This window comes from Eumetopias jubatus, unplaced genomic scaffold, assembly GCF_037043125.1.
Source record: "Eumetopias jubatus isolate StellerSeaLion01/CBP00866 unplaced genomic scaffold, mEumJub1_p1.0 scaffold_6, whole genome shotgun sequence".
NCBI lineage: Eukaryota > Metazoa > Chordata > Mammalia > Carnivora > Otariidae > Eumetopias > Eumetopias jubatus.
The window spans coordinates 146,704,773-146,722,273 of NW_028274812.1; the positions used below are offsets into that span (position 1 = coordinate 146,704,773).

At 42.3% G+C, this 17,501-nt stretch overlaps 4 non-coding genes across 4 annotated transcripts; 1 reads left to right on the plus strand and 3 right to left on the minus strand.

Moving 5' to 3' along the window:
- Positions 1-3,242: 3,242 nt before the first annotated feature.
- TRNAS-AGA (transfer RNA serine (anticodon AGA)) lies at positions 3,243-3,324 on the minus strand. Its single transcript has one exon. It is a non-coding gene; the product is annotated as a tRNA-Ser (tRNA).
- A 4,405-nt stretch (positions 3,325-7,729) lies between these two features.
- Positions 7,730-7,811, minus strand: TRNAS-AGA (transfer RNA serine (anticodon AGA)). The gene has a single exon. It is a non-coding gene; the product is annotated as a tRNA-Ser (tRNA).
- A 2,683-nt stretch (positions 7,812-10,494) lies between these two features.
- Positions 10,495-10,576, plus strand: TRNAS-UGA (transfer RNA serine (anticodon UGA)). Its single transcript has one exon. It is a non-coding gene; the product is annotated as a tRNA-Ser (tRNA).
- Positions 10,577-17,128: 6,552 nt separating this feature from the next.
- Positions 17,129-17,200, minus strand: TRNAQ-CUG (transfer RNA glutamine (anticodon CUG)). The gene has a single exon. It is a non-coding gene; the product is annotated as a tRNA-Gln (tRNA).
- Between the last annotated feature and the right edge of the window lie 301 nt (positions 17,201-17,501).

Sequence of the window (17,501 nt, forward strand, 5' to 3'; positions counted from 1 at the left end):
GAACATTCTGCAGCAGATAATGTGAATGAGGCATGTTTCTACGTACTGATGTGAAATGCATATATAATATATGTAAATACATGTGTACTTGATGTAACTGCAGACTCACAGGCAGTTGTAAGAAATGACAAAGAGAGAACACTTTACCCTAGCTTCCCCCAGTGGTAACATCTTGGCTCATTACAATAACACAAGCAGGATGCTGACATTGATACAGTCCTGCAGTCTTACTCTGATTTCCCCCGCTGTACTCATTTTTGAGTGTGGTGGTAGGCATTTAGTTCTGGGTGGTTTTATCCCATGTGCAGATTCCCGTATCCACCACCACAAAAGTGTGGCTTCATCACAGCAAGAATCCCTCCTGTCACCTTTTAATGACCACACCCACCTTCTCCCAGCACTCCCTCCCTCATACCAGGAAAGCAGAAACTGATTCTTCATTTCTCTAATTTAGTCATTTCCAGAATGTTGTAGAAGTGGAATTACGCAAAATATGACATTTTGAGATTGGCTTTTTTTCAGCATAATTCCCCAGGAAGTCATCCAAGTTGCCACATGTACCTATAGTCCATTCCTTTGTCTTGCTGAGGAGTATTCCATAGTATGGATATATCATAGTTGCTGAGCCATTCACCTAGTGATACGTATTGTTTCCAGTTTAGGCCTATTCTGGGTAAAGATGCTGGAAAAAATACAGGTATTTATAGGTATTTTGTGGGAGCATAAATTTCTACGTCTTTGGAATAAATACCCAAGACTGGTATTTATTACTGGATTATCTGATAATTTCCTGTTTAGTTTTGTAAGAAACTGCCAAACCATTTTCCTGACTCACTGTACCATTTTACATTCCCACCATCAGTGTATGAGAGTTTCCCCACATCCTCATGGGAAGTGGGTGTTGTCATTACTTTTGTTTTAGCCATTCTGATAGGTGTAGGGTGATATCTTATTGTGGTTTTAATTTCTATTTCCCTAATGGCTAATGATGCTGAACATTTTTTCATGTGTTTATTTGCCATCTGTGTATCATCATGGGTGAAATGCTGCAATGTCTCTTCATGGCTTTTATCCATTTTCTGACTGAAGTGTTGGCTTTCTCTTTTAATCTGTTCAGTTTTGAGAATTCTGTCTACATGTTCCAGATACTGACCTTTGTCATGTATGTGATTTACAAATGTTTTTTCCAAATTTGTAGCTTGTTTTTATTTTCAACCGCTTCATAGTGTCTTTTGCAGAGGAAAAGTTTTTAATTTTGCAGGGATCTGATTTATCTCTTTTCCTTTTAAGGACTGGGCTTTTGGTATCAAGTCAAAGGAAACTGCCTGACCCTAGATCCTGAAGATCCGCTATTATTTTCTAAAAGTTTTATAATTTTACAGTTCAGTCTGTGATTCATTTTAATTTTTGTGTACAGAATGAGGTTTAGGTCAACATGGATTTTGTTTTGTTGTTGGTTTTTTGTTTGTTTTTTTTTGTTATTTATTTATTTATGCCCGTGAATGTCCAATTGCTCCAGCACCATTTGTTGAAAATACTGTTGCTCTTCCATTGAATTTTTTTCTGCACTAGTGTGAAAAATCAGTTGGGCATATTTCTATGGGTCTATTAGTGTGTGTGTGAGTAAAGCGATAGAAGTTTATTAAGTGAAGATACAGAAAAGCTCTCAAGAGTGAGAGGGGTTCCGACAGGGTTGCCAATGAAGGCCTTTAGTGTTGGTCTTTTATAGAAAGCTAACCAGGGAACTTAAATCCTTTTAACATTTCTACTGATATCACCATTGAGCAAGGACTAGTGTCAACACCTTCAGTAGTTTACTTCCTTTTTAGGGTCTGGTTATTCCTTGTTGGTCACAGGTGATTATCATAAAGACATCCACCCCACACGACCCACCCCACATGTCCAGGATAGGGGGGTCCGATTTGTCCCCTTATCTCTGGTCTCCCCACACCTCCACATTTTGAGGATTTCTGTGAGCCTGATCACATAGCCCCCCATCTCTCCCTACCTAGCCCTGCCGGTCCCTTACTCATCCCTCCCGCTGGAATAGTAACCCTAACTGCCGCCAGGGAATGGACAATGACCGATGACCGCTCTGGCTGCTTCTTGCCGAAATGGGGCAGCGGGTTGTGTGGCAGTTACAATCTAACCAGCGGTCCGTCCGGGAGCTCTCAGTATATATCTTTAAGGGAAAGAAATAACCAAGATGAACACTGTGTATACGTTTGTACCATTCATTTAAAAGGGTGGCTTAGTGGTTAAGCATCTGCCTTCTGCTCGGGTCCTCATCCCAGGGTCCTCCAGCTGGAGGGGAGCTCAGGCTCCCTGCTCAGCAGGGAGTCGGCTTCTCCCTCTCCCTCTGCCTCTCCCCCCTGCTCATGGTCTCTCTCAAATAAATAAATAAAATCTTTAAAAAAATAAAAATATAGAGTGGACTGAATATTATACACACACATAACTCTGGAAAGGTATACAAAAACTCATTCCGCTGTGGAGGGAAACTGAACAGCTAGAGCACATAGACAGAAAAGGCATTTTTTTTCACTGCATGTATCGCAATATCATTTGAGCTTCGTCTCATGATTATTATTTTAAAATAGTTTAAATATTAATATTCTTAATAGGCAATGAAAATACACTTTATGCTAGTTGATTACAGCTTTATTTTAGACCTTGTTTTCCAGTTACATGCAAGCAAATGATTTTACTGTCTTCGGATAGCATTTACTTCTGGCACGTCTTCTCTTACTTATCCTAGAAACAGGCTGGGGTTGTGTTAAGCAAGCATGAAATTCCAGATCGGCCTCACACGGATAGATGAAAATATGAGCGGATTGGGAGATATCAAGGATAGAGTTGGGTTGCGAGAAAAGGACATTGCTGAAAAGGTAACAATCTGGTGGAGAAGCAAGCATTCCCACTAACTTTTATTCTTTTTGAAAGAGTTGCCTTCAAGCAGGATTTTGATTGCAGGAAACACCGAGGTATTTCTGAAATTTGGACTCTTCTTGGGAGAAAAGAAAACATTAGGACTCTGTTCAAACCTACTAGATAATATGGTAATTATGATTTCTTTTTTCTGGCCAGACTGAGAGACTCCATCACAGGCCGGTGAATGCCAAGACCAAAACAGGGAAGCTCAGTAAATGAGGATGTATCGCTTATTGGTCAGGTACAAGTCATGTTTCTTTGGACTTGCGCTATGTAGGATTTCAAAGTAACCTACAAGATGTCAAAACACCCATAGTCAGCAGGACTCGAACCTGCACGGGGAGACCCCAGTGGATTTCTAGCGCATCGCCTTAACCACTCGGCCACGACTACACAGGTGAGCCTGCCCTTGATAAAGTAAATAGCTTTACTGTACCTTAGCTTTCTATAGGATCAAATTGCATACCAGAAAGTGTATTTGTAGTCTATCTTTCCTATTCTTTAATGTCATTTGGATGACAATCATGCTGTTGCACCATATTGGCAATTAACACTCTATCCTCAGAACTGGAAGGACTCCCTATTCTGATGGGTCTTTGGAATGAGATCAGCTTCTTGCTCCACCATCCTCTGATGGATTCATGAGATACATCCCACAACTGGAACAAGCTTTAACATTCACAGCAGGATTACATGTAATAGTTATGATTTTTAAAAACTAGAGTGAAAAGGTTATGTACATGCATACATTTTAACTCTGGAAGGTTCTACCAGACCTGGCTTCAGGTTGCTGGTGTGGATAGAAATTGAATAGCTGAGCTTGTGGATTGCAGAGAGGTTTTATTTTTCACTGTATATACTTCAAAATAACTTGAGTTTTACTATCATTATTATTTATGTGTTTTTCTTTATCCTTTTCATATAACTGGAATTGCTGGATCATACAGTAAGTCTATGTTTAATCTTTTGAAGAACTGCCAGACTGTTTTCCAACATGAATGCACCATTTTCATTCCCACCAGCAATGTATGATGGTTCTGGTTTCTCCATATCCTCCCCAACACTTGTTATTATATGGCATTTTCATTAAAGCTATCCTAATGGGTGTGAGGTGGTATCTCATTGTGGTTTTGATTTGCATTTCCCAAATGACTAATGATGGCAAGCATTTTCTCGTGTGCTTATTGGCAATTTTTACATCTTTCTTAGAGAACTGTCTATTCCTGTCTTTTGCTCATTTTTAATGGGTTATTTGTCTCTCCCTTGAGTTGTAAAAGTTCTTTATAAATTCTAGATGCAAGCCCCTTATCAGATATGTGATTTGCAAATATTTTCTCCTGTTCTTTTGGTTGCCTTTTATTTTCTTGATAGTGTCTTTTGAGGCACAAAAGCTTTTAATTTTGATGAAGTCTTTTTTGTTGCCTGTGCCTTTGGTGTCGTATCTAAGAATCCACTGCCAAATCCAAGGTCATGATTTCCCCAGTGTTCCTTCTAAAAGTTTTATAATATTAGACCTTATATCTTTGACCCATTTTAGTTACTTTATGTAAATTGTGTGAGGTAAGGGTCCAATTTCGTTCTTTTGCATGCGGTTATCTAGTTTTCCCAGCACCACTTGTTGAAGAGACTATTCTTTCCCCACTGAATAGTCTTGGCACTTCTAATAAAAAAAACCCAGTTCGCCATAGACATATGGCTTTATTTCTGGACTCTCGGTTCTATTCCATTGATCTCACTGTCTTGATTATCGCTGCCTCGTAATTAGTTTTGAGGTTGGGAAGTGAGTCTTCCTGTTTCTTCTTTTTTCAGGATTGTTCTGGATATTCTGGGTCCCTTGAAATTCCATGTGAATTTTAGAATCACCTCATCAATTTCTACAAAGAAGTCATCTAGCGTTCCGATAGGGAAGATCAATTTGGGGGAGAATAGCCATCATAACAATGTTAAGATGCAATCCATAAATATGAGATATCATTATCTATCTTCATCTATTTCAACAGTGTTCTGTAGTTTTCAGAATATAAGTTTTGCACTTCTTTTGTTAAACTTATTCCTGAGTATTTTATTCTTTTTGATGCTGTTTTAAGTGGAAGTATTTACTTTTGACCTTTTTTTCCTTCCCTATGAAACAGGATGAGGCTGTCCAAAGCCTCCCAGACATACATATTGAGTGCTGAGAGATGTCAGGGATGAAATTGCCTAGTACATGCCCATGTCGACAAAAACAAACAAACAAACCCAACACAACAGAAAAACAAACTGAAATAAACCATGAGTCTTTGAACTCAAATGGCTGGGTTCAGAGGCCAGAGTGCTAACCATTACACCATGGAACAATTTTGGTTAAAGAGGCTCTTTCATATGATGCATCATGTTATAAAACTCCATTTCTGAATGAATTTAATCTTATTGACTAGGGTATAGTAACATGAAGTTAAGACAAAGAACATGTCCCTGCTCTTGTGATCTGTGCCCACTATGAGGGATACTCTATACACATGCAACTAATAAAGCCCACCCAGGAAGAGTTTGCATAAACTGCTAAAGACTGAAAATATGGGGGTGCTTGCCTGGCTGGCTCAATCAGTAGAGTGTGTGACTCTTGATCTCAGGGTTGTGAGTTTGAGCCCCACATTGTGTGCAGAGGTTACTTAAAAATAAAATCTTAATATTTAAAAAAAACCCTGAAAGTATAATGGCAGAGATGAAGTGGAAGGCATAAATAAAATTTAAACCTGTCATTTCTAGGTGAATGGGGTTTGAAGATGCTGGTTGGAAGACATTGCTGGTCCATGTGTTTTTATATACAAGAGGCAGCTTGTGGAACTAGATCCTCAAAGTAGAGCCTGTTTGTTCTCAACATGATAGTGTAATATAACAGGAAAAAAAAGAATAGGTTTGTCAATGCCCTTAGCAATATGGACCGGGCAAGTCCTGGGAAGTAATTTGCTTTAGGTGGACTTGTGCCTGTTTTGGTCTGTGAACATCATAAGTATACATGGGCTTGGCAGTGAGCATCGTGATTTCCAATAAAGCTTTCTTCCCTGGCGTAATGGTGAGTGTGACTTTGTCATTGGGAAGACAGGTGTTGGGCTCATGTCAGACAAACCTATTATAAGTTAGACAGAATTTGTTTGGAGCCCACGTATCTCCTCAAAGTCATTTTCTGTGTTTTCCAAAACAACAAAATAAAATGAGCAAACTCTTCTTTTCATTCAGTGGTCATGAAGTTATTAAGAAAGAAATTATTAACTTATTTTTGGTTCAAAATCTCATGGTATGTAAAATAACCCTTATTCACCCTCTCACAGAGAGATGCCCCTGACACAAAACTGACAATTGTAGAGACCACGTCAGGGAACTCACAGATACTGTTGGGAGACCGTAGACGCCAGGCTGAGAACCATCTGCAATCTGGCATCTCCTGTATGTCACATAACCTAACTTTAACGAATAAGCTTCACCACCACTAAACTGTAATTAATCACAAAGTTGCTAAAGAAAAATCACCTGTCAAATATGTCTATGTGAGTCATTAACCTCAATTTTATGAATTACCAGGCCAAAGCGCACCGCGCCTGAAGCTAGGATTCTAGTCAAACCAGTTCTTGGAATTGTCTTACCTTTCTCAGAGGGCTCGTGGGTGTGAGTTCCTCAGAGCACACCTCTGAGTGGGCGGGCGCGGGTAGGTCCAGCCGAGTGGGCTGGGCTCTGGGCTCCTTTAACCAGAGGCTATTGGAACCTCTACTTCCGCCCCTTCTCAACCTTCACCCTAGGGTCTCCACCGAGAAGCCGCCCTTCATTTGTAATATTCTCCCTTTCTTGTTGAAGAAGGAAGCACAGGAGGGGGGCCTGGGGTGCCGAGATGGTTGAGCGTCTGCCTTCGGCTCAGGTCATGATCCCGGGGTCCTGGGATCGAGCCCCGCATCGGGCTCCCCGCTTGGCCGGGGTCCCGCCCCTCCCTCCACGGCCTGTGCCCCCACTCCGCCAAATACATAAACAAAACCCCCCCCCAAAAAAAAGGAAGCACGGTAAAGGGAAACAGATGCTAGGCAACATTCGTTTTCTGTTAAAACTTAATGAATTTTCTGAGTTCTTTTTTTTCCTTGTTTATTGCAATTGCCACTTAGAGGTGGCACTTTCCACTTGGGGGTCACAGATACCTCATAAGTAGCATTTTATTTAGGATGCTCTGTTGCTTCTGAAGGACTAACAGATGCAGCAAAGGAAATATACAAGTTTCTTAAAGTATATAAGGTTTTAGCACCTCTCATCACCGCTGTCCTGGACCCCAGGACAAGCCAGCCCAGCGAGGCGGCGTCAACCCTGTTTCACGAAGACAATGGCTTTACCTAATTTCTTTAGCTGTGTGTGGTGCTTTGCTATCAATACCCGTGTGGATCTGCGACTTGGCGACCAACGCTGTGAGTCGTGGCTTTCACCTGCATTCGATCCAAAATTTCCTGGAATTTCCTTTTCTGCGTGGCGAGGACGTCCAGGGCCGGAGAAGAGCCCAGATAACAGGTGCAATTCCAGATGCAGACCCTCCTGCCAACGTTCGTTTTGGGAACGGCTGTCTGGCTAAAGCAGGGCTCTGGTCGCAGCCAAGAGGAAAGCAACACAAAGGGTGGGCTCTTCCTTGCCTAAAACGAGACCATTTGGGGACGGTGGGGAAGTAGCTTGTGAAAAGGCAAGTGGAAAACCAGGGTGGACGCGCGTGGAGCCTGTGAGGCGGGCACGCGCAGCCCATGCCTGCGCTGGTGCGAGCAGAGGTGGCGTCTCCAAAGAGGAGAGCCGCCGTAGTCGGCAGGATTCGAACCTGCGCGGGGAGACCCCAATGGATTTCTAGTCCATCGCCTTAACCACTCGGCCACGACTACGTGCGAGCCGTCGCGCTCCTTAGCTAAGTAGCCTCTTCCGAAGGCCGCAGTCTCTCCCACGAAGTGCCCTCGGACCTCATTCGGGCGAAGAGCGCGCTGCTGTGGCAAAGCGGCCAAGTGGCACTGCCTCCCCCGCCCGGAGGGACGCCTTCCTCCGATGGCCTGCGGGAAGGGGCCAGAGCAGGAGGCCTCCCGGGAGGCCAGCTTCCTGCTGGGCCGCTTCTGACGGGCACCCAGGAGACACCCGGCTCGCCGACACAGGCTCTGGCATTCGCTGCAGAACTGTGAGGGGAGCGCCGATTTGAACAGCTCCTCCAAATGATCACCGATTTTCAAAATTAGCTTTCGGTTGGGTGGGGGCATGGGGTAAGTGCATGATGGGCTAATATTAAGGAGAGAGGACACATGATGTGATGAGCACTGGGTGTTCTAGGCAACTGATGAATCACTAAACTCTACCTCTGAAACTAATAAGACACTATATGTTAACTCAATTGAATTTAAATAAAAATTTTTAAATTAAAAAAGAAAAAATAAGTTTTGAGTAATTCACATAGTGGAAGATCTTGCAGTCTAGTCTTTTAGAAAACTCACAACCATTTGACTTACAAGATTGTTCCACCTATTTCAAAACTTCTTTTTTTCTGCATCCATATGCAGGAATAACTATGGAACAGACCTCAAATAAAACAGTTCCCCAAACCTTAAAAATATGAAGATTTATATTACAAATGTTAAAGACTTATGAAACTTCTCTATCTCAGTGTTCTTTCCCAAAATTATTTTTTTTTAAACCCAGTTAAACGTCAGAAAGCAAGAAGGGGTGGAAAATTTGTCATTAATTTTGCCAATTGCTGACTGACATTGATTATTTGAGAAACAAGTTCAAGGTGAGTGCTTTCACTGTGGAGTGCACTGAACAAGACAGACATTAATCCAAGAACCATTTGAAGCAAATGTCAACTCTTGGGTAACATCATTAAATAAATCAATAAAATGCATTGTTCTGCTATTCACTTGTAAGACTTGATATCTTCAACACTATAGTAAACAAAAACATTAAGTCGTAACTCCACAACCCAGAAACCAACACTAGAAACATTTGAAGTATTCCTTCCTTCCTCTCAGTATTCCATATGCAAAAAGTTTGCCTCCTCAAAGGAGCATGTTCATACTACTATGTCGGTGAATATTATATCATAGACATTTCCCCAGAACGATTACAGAATCCTCCCAAATCTCATTTTAGTGGCAGATGAAGCAAAAATACTTAAACATTCATCCATTTTTAATATATTACTTAAACTATCACAATGGGAAATGCAAAAAGTTTTGTGCAATACATGGTTTTCTTTGTTAAGAATATTTCCCTAGGAGAGGACTTCTCAAACTTCAGTGAGCATCAGAAGCCCCTGGCGGGCTTCCTGTTAAAACAAATTGCTGGATCTCCCCGCTCCCATGCTCCCGGTTCCGATTGTGTCGCTCTGAACTCGGCCGGAGAACTTGCATTTCTCAAGGGACCTCCGATGGTGCACACGCCGCTGGTCGGGGACAATATTTGGATAAAAAACTGCTCAAGGACAATAAAGTTCAAAATAAATTTACCGCGTTAAGTGTTATAAACCCTTTATGAGCCTAAATGGGGGTCTATAGCAAGTGCCATGGTAGTAAGACCAAATAAAAATGACTAGAATACAGTGAGGGAAACATTATTGTCACCTTATCTTAAAGGAAAACGGATGTGAGGGAGTTTTAACTCTCAGAGGAGCATATTCGGGCTCGACCCTGGAGGTCACATTCCTTTTGTATGTGAGATTCTGTCTAAATCTACTAGCGTAAATAAATAAAATCTTTAAAAAAAAATAAAAAAATAAAAAAATAAATAAATCTACTAGCGTATGCCCTGGGAACGCGCTTCCGTTCCTAGAAGGCAGAGGGAAGTCCGTGGTGTTAGGGTTTCTGACACTTCCATAAAACGAGATCTGGTCCGAACGCTCCCCTCCTTATCCCAGTCTGGTAAACCAGAGAGTCTCTGACCCCAGAATGGGCCCTAATAATTTGGCTAGAGTTATTCCAACATTTGCGTGTTTTCATCTCCTTTTTGCGCTTCTCTGTGCTGCGCGGGGCCGAGCGCGGGCCTTGGAGACCGCGTGTGCTCGGAGCGCGCCTTTCCCGAGCCGGGAGCCACCTCGCGTCCCCTCCGGTCCCTGAGGGGTCCGCGACCTCCCCGCCCCGGCTTTTGCAGTCGGGGCGGAAACTAGGCCCCCGCCTCCCTCTCCGCCCCAGGGCGGTTTTAACGGTTCTTTTGGAAGGGCAAGTTGAATGCCACCGAAGAGGGTCCTGATTTAGATTTTAGCTCCGTAAGTAATCCCACGACCCCCCCATTTCCGTGCCTCTCCCGCTGGCGTTTGCCACCTCGACGTCGTTCAGGGCGCACTTTCAGCCGGGCTCGCCGTCCACAGGTTCGCGAGCACTAGGCGTGACCGTGGGGCCCGCGGATGGCCGCAGGCAGGGGACGAGCCCCAGCGCCCAGGGCACTTGCCGTTCGAGTCTTCTGTCCCGGCTGTTCTGGATTTGCTCGGGTTGGGCTCCTTCGTTCTCCAGGGAGAGCCCGGACCTTCCACGGGCGACACTCCACGCGTCCCCCAGGGGTTCACCGCAGCTCTGGGGCGGCGGCGAGCAGGTAGTCGTGGCCGAGTGGTTAAGGCGATGGACTTGAAATCCATTGGGGTTTCCCCGCGCAGGTTCGAATCCTGCCGACTACGCTTTTGCCAGGAACCAACCCAAGTTCCCACAACCCAGATTGTTCCCCCAACGCGTATCCTCCACCTGCACCTGCAGATACGGATGGCGCACGCCTTCCCCTGTCCGAAGACGCTACTTTCTCAAGTGCGGGAGTCACCCTTCAAAACTGGGAAGCTACGCAGGGCAGTTCACCTGACTTCATTAGATGCCTCAGATCACACATTCCAGCCCCTGGGCTCCAGTAGCACGCTGGTACTCCCTGTGACCACTCTCCACTCATGGGGAGGTAAGGATTCATAAAAAGTAGTGACACTAACGGGTAATTTTATTGAACACTTTGTGCCAAGAAGATAGGAGTTAAGCAGGGACCCCATGATAGTTGATTTCCAGTGCTGCACAATGAGACGGTATTGACCGAGGACTTCCAGACAGGCTTATGAACTGAGGTTTTCATAAGTTCCTTAGGAGACACTCCTCAAATTGTCAAGTTGTTGTTAGCAGACTCAGGGTTAGACGTGTTAGTATCCCAAAATAATAGATAACAGGTCTTATTTTTCAAGCCTTTACTACACACCACATTCCAAAGACTTTACACGTCTTATTATTTGTAGATCTTTACAACATTTGTATTTTACAGACCACAGGGTCCCCAGAGATCCAACCATAAATGATTGAAGTCTCAGAACTAGGAAGCAGGAGGACGGAGCTTAAAGGTCGCTTGGTTTTGGCTCTGCACCACCCCCCCCCCCCCCCCCCCCGCAAACAGTTGCTGGTGGGCTTCTGTCTGTGCTGGGGATTTCTGCCACCATCTGCCTCCATCACTGGGTTGGTTCACTGTTCTGAATTCATCCTCTGGTGATAAGGCCATGAAAGTGGTGCCATGTAAGGTTCTGGATTTAGGCTGGCACAGAATACTGCTGCCCCTGAGTGTTTAGTGCTTGTGTTACCTTTGACGCAGGGAGTATCACTCATCAGTACATGGGCGTTTGTCTATTTTTGAGCAGAGGTTTCTTAACAGTTTATAAGGAGTTCCCCACGCAGTAGACCTTTTCAGCTCCTGAACACCAGAGCTGATACTGGAAAAGACTTTTTCAGCCAACAGGATTTGGATGTAGAGTCTAAGACTGATTTGAGAGAAAGGGAAGAGCTATTTTGGCCCCAGATATGGAGAGAAATTGGAATTAAGCCACATATATATATTGGAAGGGAGTGAGATTTTTAAAATGCTACAAAGCATCAACCCACATATTTCTTAGAAAGAATTAATGCTTCAGTTCTTCTGCATAGAAACCCCAGAGCAGATTCTTTTGTCCCCACTTCCTACTTCCTATAACACTTTCAAGGGATAAAAGTATTTCTGTGGGCTTCACAAATGATTGGAAGAGACAAATAGTGGGTTAAGAGGCTTACGAGTGCTTGTCCAGAAGAAAGAAATATGGACGCAAACTTATAAGTGAGGAAGAAGAGATGGCAAGGACGGGGCAGTGGGGGGAGAAGGTGACCACAAACAGAGGGGGAAAAACACTGGATATTTCCTTGTAAAATTATGTGACTTTGAAGATAAAGAAATAATTATTTAGGGAGTCACTAAAGAAATCACTTCACTGCTAAGGGGAAGAATCATACTGGAAACAGCATTCCCTAGAATAATATTCAATAGTATGAGGAAGTGGGGAAAAACACCTACAAGATACTTAGGGAAACATAATGTAAGTCAAAGATTTTACATCCAGCTCAGATGTATTTGGTGTCAAAGAAAGTGTATTTACCGCAGAAAGTATTAGGCAACATTTAAAAGGAGTAGATCCACACATAACTATATAGATGAATCTAAAAAAAAGGGGGAAAATTTCAGGAGCAGAATGAGATATATAGCAAAATGCCATATGGAAAATAAAATTAAATACACAAAAATACTGACATCTGCTTTGCAGAAACAAATTCTAGTAAAAATGTAAACATTAGATACTTTTAAAAAAAGACCTATATTCCAGAGAGAAAGGAAGAACATGAGTGGGGGGGCAGAGGGAGAAGCAGATGGGGGGGTCTGACATGGGGCTGGATCCAAGGACCCTGGGATCATGATCTGAGCTTAACTAACTGAGCCACCCAGGCGCCCTATGTTAGATACCTTTAAAGTTAACTTTGTGGGAGAGATTAGAGGGACACCATTATAGAGGTAAAAAAATCAATCAATTAAGATATGGTCTTTACAGATACTAATTTACATGTGGGATAGTCTAAAAATCTGACAGGTGTCTAAAATCCCTGTAATCTTTGAGACATAATTAAAGAATCTATATATATCATTTGACCTCTTTTAAATGGATAAAAGTTAGAATGACAGAAACTTCGGAGTATCGATAGAGTTGTAGGGATGTCAATGCTTGCGAACTGATGGTTGGAAACTATGGAGTTATTTTGGAAACAAATCTGGCACCATTTAATTAAGTAAAAGATAAACATACCACAGGATCCAACTTTTCTGTGTCGTGCTAAATATCCCACAAGTCTATAGGAGGATATCTATGAATATGTTCAGTGTAGTCGTGTCTACACTGGTGGGATTTTTAATCAATCTGTTTGTCTAGGACTTGGTGAGTTTATTAAACCGGGTGGATGCACACAATGAAGGATGAAACAGGGAGAAGAAGTTACAAATTAAATGTAAAAACTATGTGTGCAACACTGTACTGCTCATATAAAATAACAAAACACATGCAAACAGAGCTCCATATTTCACAAGAAAACATTCAAACAAAAAATTACAGAATCAGGGGGGAAGGAGGTGAGGGGGGGAAGTTACATAGTAAATAGTAGAATAGTTGCTACTGGACTTCGAAGATATAGAATGTTATATTGTGAAAGGGAAATATCAATCGGTCAAGTAAAAGAAAGAGCTGTATATGGACCAATAATGGTAACGTGCTTTGAATTGTGGGACATAATTAATTCAAATGCCTGCTCTGGATTCCGAAAACAGATTGCAGCTCTCTGACAGTATGTGGACCATGTCAATGCCTCCAGCCAGACTACCAGGAACATCCCTGTGGTTGAGCAGGCTGGGCTTATTATCCACTGCGGTGAGGAGAACACACACTGGAGGAATCATGAGGTGTTTATGGAGGAGGATGTTAGAAAGAACCTACTCTAGGATTTGGGCTCTGGTTGGGTGCTTCGGGTGACAGTCCAGAGTAGCAGGGTTCTGATCTGGATTAGAACTGTCAGAAAGCAGAGCTATTCTATCACTGGGTATCTCAATTGGTCTTATTTATAAGGAAGTAGACTAGAATGAAGGTAAAGTGGTAAGGAGTGGCAGTCACTTGTTTTAGTGAGAGGGAGGTTTGGTGTTTTGTGGGTGGCCACAGTGACCTGGGCTTTGCTTAGCTTCGACAAAGTTGTGATGCCACCTGTTGGTCTCACTTTACCACGGTCTCAGAGGAACCATGTCTGATGTTGGTGTTCTGTGAGATTATGCTCAGTAGGAGAATCACATGGCGTGGCTTGAATGACAGGCCAGCTTCCGGATGCTGTAAGGTGCTTTCTTCCCCGGTCTTTCTTCCTCTATAGCAGCACTTCTCTGCTGATGAAATTCTCGTTTCCTTCTTAGTTTCAAAATTGAAATTCAACATATCGAAGTTCTTTTGGGATAGGAATGAGGAATATTGATTTTGACCAAAGTCTTTGAGTTCCATTTCACAACAGATTAGCATCTAACATGTGGGTAACGAGGGACATTAAAACAACCTCAAATAGGGCCACTTGCATGGTGTGAGATGGACAAACTTTGAGAGGATCAAAGATCACTGGCATGATTAATTCCATTTTAGGACAGCCTGTATACCAGAAATCCCTGTATCAGCCCTGTACCCTGACCTGGTAGGAGGGCTTACTTAGTTTGCAGACAATAAAATGATCTACTCATAGAATGTCCTAGGAAACAGATATTACAAGGGCGTCATTGTAGATGGCAACACTCTTGATGGGAGAGCATTACAAAAATGACCCTGATCACACTTGAAAACTTCATCAGCAATATACAGTGAGTGATTGATATCAACTGCGGGCAAACTGCATTTTTACTTGCTCTGGATATACACTCATCTACTTCATTCATGCCTTCCTTCTTAAATATGGCTGGGTCTTCTCATGCTTTATCAGAAAAAAACAAAAAGGAAAAGAATCTTCACAATCCTTCCTCCCCTCTTCATAATAATCTGATTAATCCATATGGCTATAGGTTTTAATGAACCATGGTGACCAGTTTTTTATGTAGAGAGAATATCTACTGACCATATCTTCTTTAAATGTTCTGGTTTGGGGGATGCCTGGGTGGCTCAATCAGTTAAGCGTCGGCCCTCGGCTCAGGTCATGATCCCAGGGTCCTGGGATCGAGTCCTGCATTCAGCTCCTTGCTCAGAGAGGGAGCCTGCTGTTCCCCCTGCTTGTGTCCTCTCTCTCTGATAAATAAATTAATAAAATCTTTAAAAAACTAAAATAAATTTTCTGGTTTTGAGTCATATGTACAATTTTCTGATAACAAAATGTGTACAATAAAGACTTAGGGTTTCACTGTTGCAGAGTTGAGACACTTTTTGCATTTTTGTCTGAAAAAGAAAATATGTATCTAGGAATATAAAAAAGAATAATGCAAACTTCAATTTTGACCAAATGAAGAGCAATCTATATACATGAATGATGGGTATGAAGAGTAGATTGCATTTACCCTGAAGGTCAAAGGGGTGTGATAATGTTAGGAGTTAATTGGACTACTTAGGTAGTCAGGGCCAGGGTCTCCAACAAGAAAGCAAAAAATCCAGGACAGCTAACACAAAACTGCACTAGCATCCTGCTTTACAACTTAGAAAAGACCACAATAGCATCCTAACAGCCTCTGCAGGAGTGACTTTTGCAAAACACCCTGAAACAAAACAATGAACCATAAAACATTGGTTACAATCACAGGCTGAGGCAGTTAGTCTCCAAATGTCAGCCCAAAAGACCATCAACATGTGAACAATAACCTGATAGGTAAACAGGTGCATGATCAAAGCTCTGATTGCAGCCAATCCACAGGGGGTCCACACTCAGGATGCTCAAGATAGTTCTGCAAAAGAGCTTATAAAAACCCTTTGATTTAAACCCCAAAATGGCAACCCTTTTTGGTCCCCTCCATCTCTAAGAGCTTTGTACTATCGCTCAATAAAATTTGCTTTGCTGCCCACCACTCTTCATCTGGTCTGCCTCTTTATTCTTTGAAGCAGCATGACCAAGAACCGCAGGCACTAAGGAAACAAAAATCCTGTAACAATAAAACCCTAATTAGTATTTTCCCAGGATAATACTTGCAAAAACTCCAGAAGTGCACAGTATTCTACAGTTAGTGGCTCACTGTGTGGGAGAAAACCACAGATCTCTGGTTTTAAACAATGGAGTGTGTCCACGTGTAGTGGCAGAAACTTCATGCAACTCATTTATTATGAAGGAGAATCTGGAAATAAATGTTTGATTAAACAGTTTACACAAAGGGGCAATATGAGAAGAAGCCAACAGTGAATAAGACCAGCATATGGGGGGAGAATTTGCAGTGTGAGCACACTTGGAGTTAGTGATATGTGTTGGTTGTGAGGGGAGAAAAAAATTGCCTAATAACAATCTCATACACATCTGGAATCATAATGAGACCATTTGTTGGGATGGAATCTTCCCAGCCCTTAGTGAAATGTCTGCAAATTTCAAAGCCAGGAGAAAAACAGGCTCACTTCATCTAATAAGAAATTAAAGGCCTATGCAAAATAGTACAAGAGCAAATGAAAAAAGGAAACTTCTACAAATAATGTAATTAGCAAAGAAACAACAGTAATTACTAATTTTTGATGAGAAAGAGGGTTGTTTGGTATTCTATCGGTGGCACAATGACCAGATGAACATTGCAGTGAAAATATTATTGTGGATGTCCCCTTAATTTTTACTTCAAAATAGGTTAAGTCTGTAGATATTTTTGAAATGCAAAAAATGAGTCTTATATGCCCCTGTACTTAGAGTCACCCAATTTAAGTACATTTGGTTCGTGTGCGTGTAGTGTCTGTCTGTATTTTATATATATAAACTAGGTTCAGTGGCCATAGGGGGCGAGGAGGGGGCAGAAACTGCAGCTAGACGCCAGGCTAGAAGAGAAATTTGCTATGAACTGTATGTATATTCTCCAATACCAATAGAATTATTTATTTCCCATGTTTGAAATATCCAAAACATTCATTCTAATGTGCACAGAAAATGAATGTCGTATAAGTGGATTGTTGCTTTTTATTAGAGTTGGTTTTCCAGTGGCTGCAGAGTGCAGGGCTTTTGCTGTTTCCCTACTGTATTTACTTTTGTTGCTTCTTTTCTTCCTTATAGAATAAACTCCATAAAGCCAGAATGAAATTCTATTCCTTCTTCCTCACCCGATTTCAGACGTGTCAGGACTTGCAGAAACTCGTAGGAGACACCAGGGGCAGAACTGACTTTGGTCAATCAGATGAAAAGCCCTTTCCCAGGAAAAACCCGAAAAGGGGATTAAAACACAAGGCAGGTTCCACCGAGACTTGAACTCGGATCGCTGGATTCAGAGTCCAGAGTGCTAACCATTACACCATGGAACCCCACGCGGGAGAGCCAGTCCGCACAATTGTCTATGATGAGTTTCCGAAACTCTACTGAAAGCATTTAGTTGAGTTTATGAGTCAGAATTTTTAGTTCATGTCCACACACGACAGTCTTTTGATAAAAACCCTAGGAGATTTTATTTTTACCTTATCTTTTGCCACCTACATGAACCCATAAAGTCCCCCACCCCCAACTCAGGCACTTAGTGGTCCAGTCCTTTGCTTTTCTTCCTTAAGGGACTGAGCGAGCCCTTGTTACACCTAGCAGTACTGGACTGAACGTCTCGTATCCACTGTG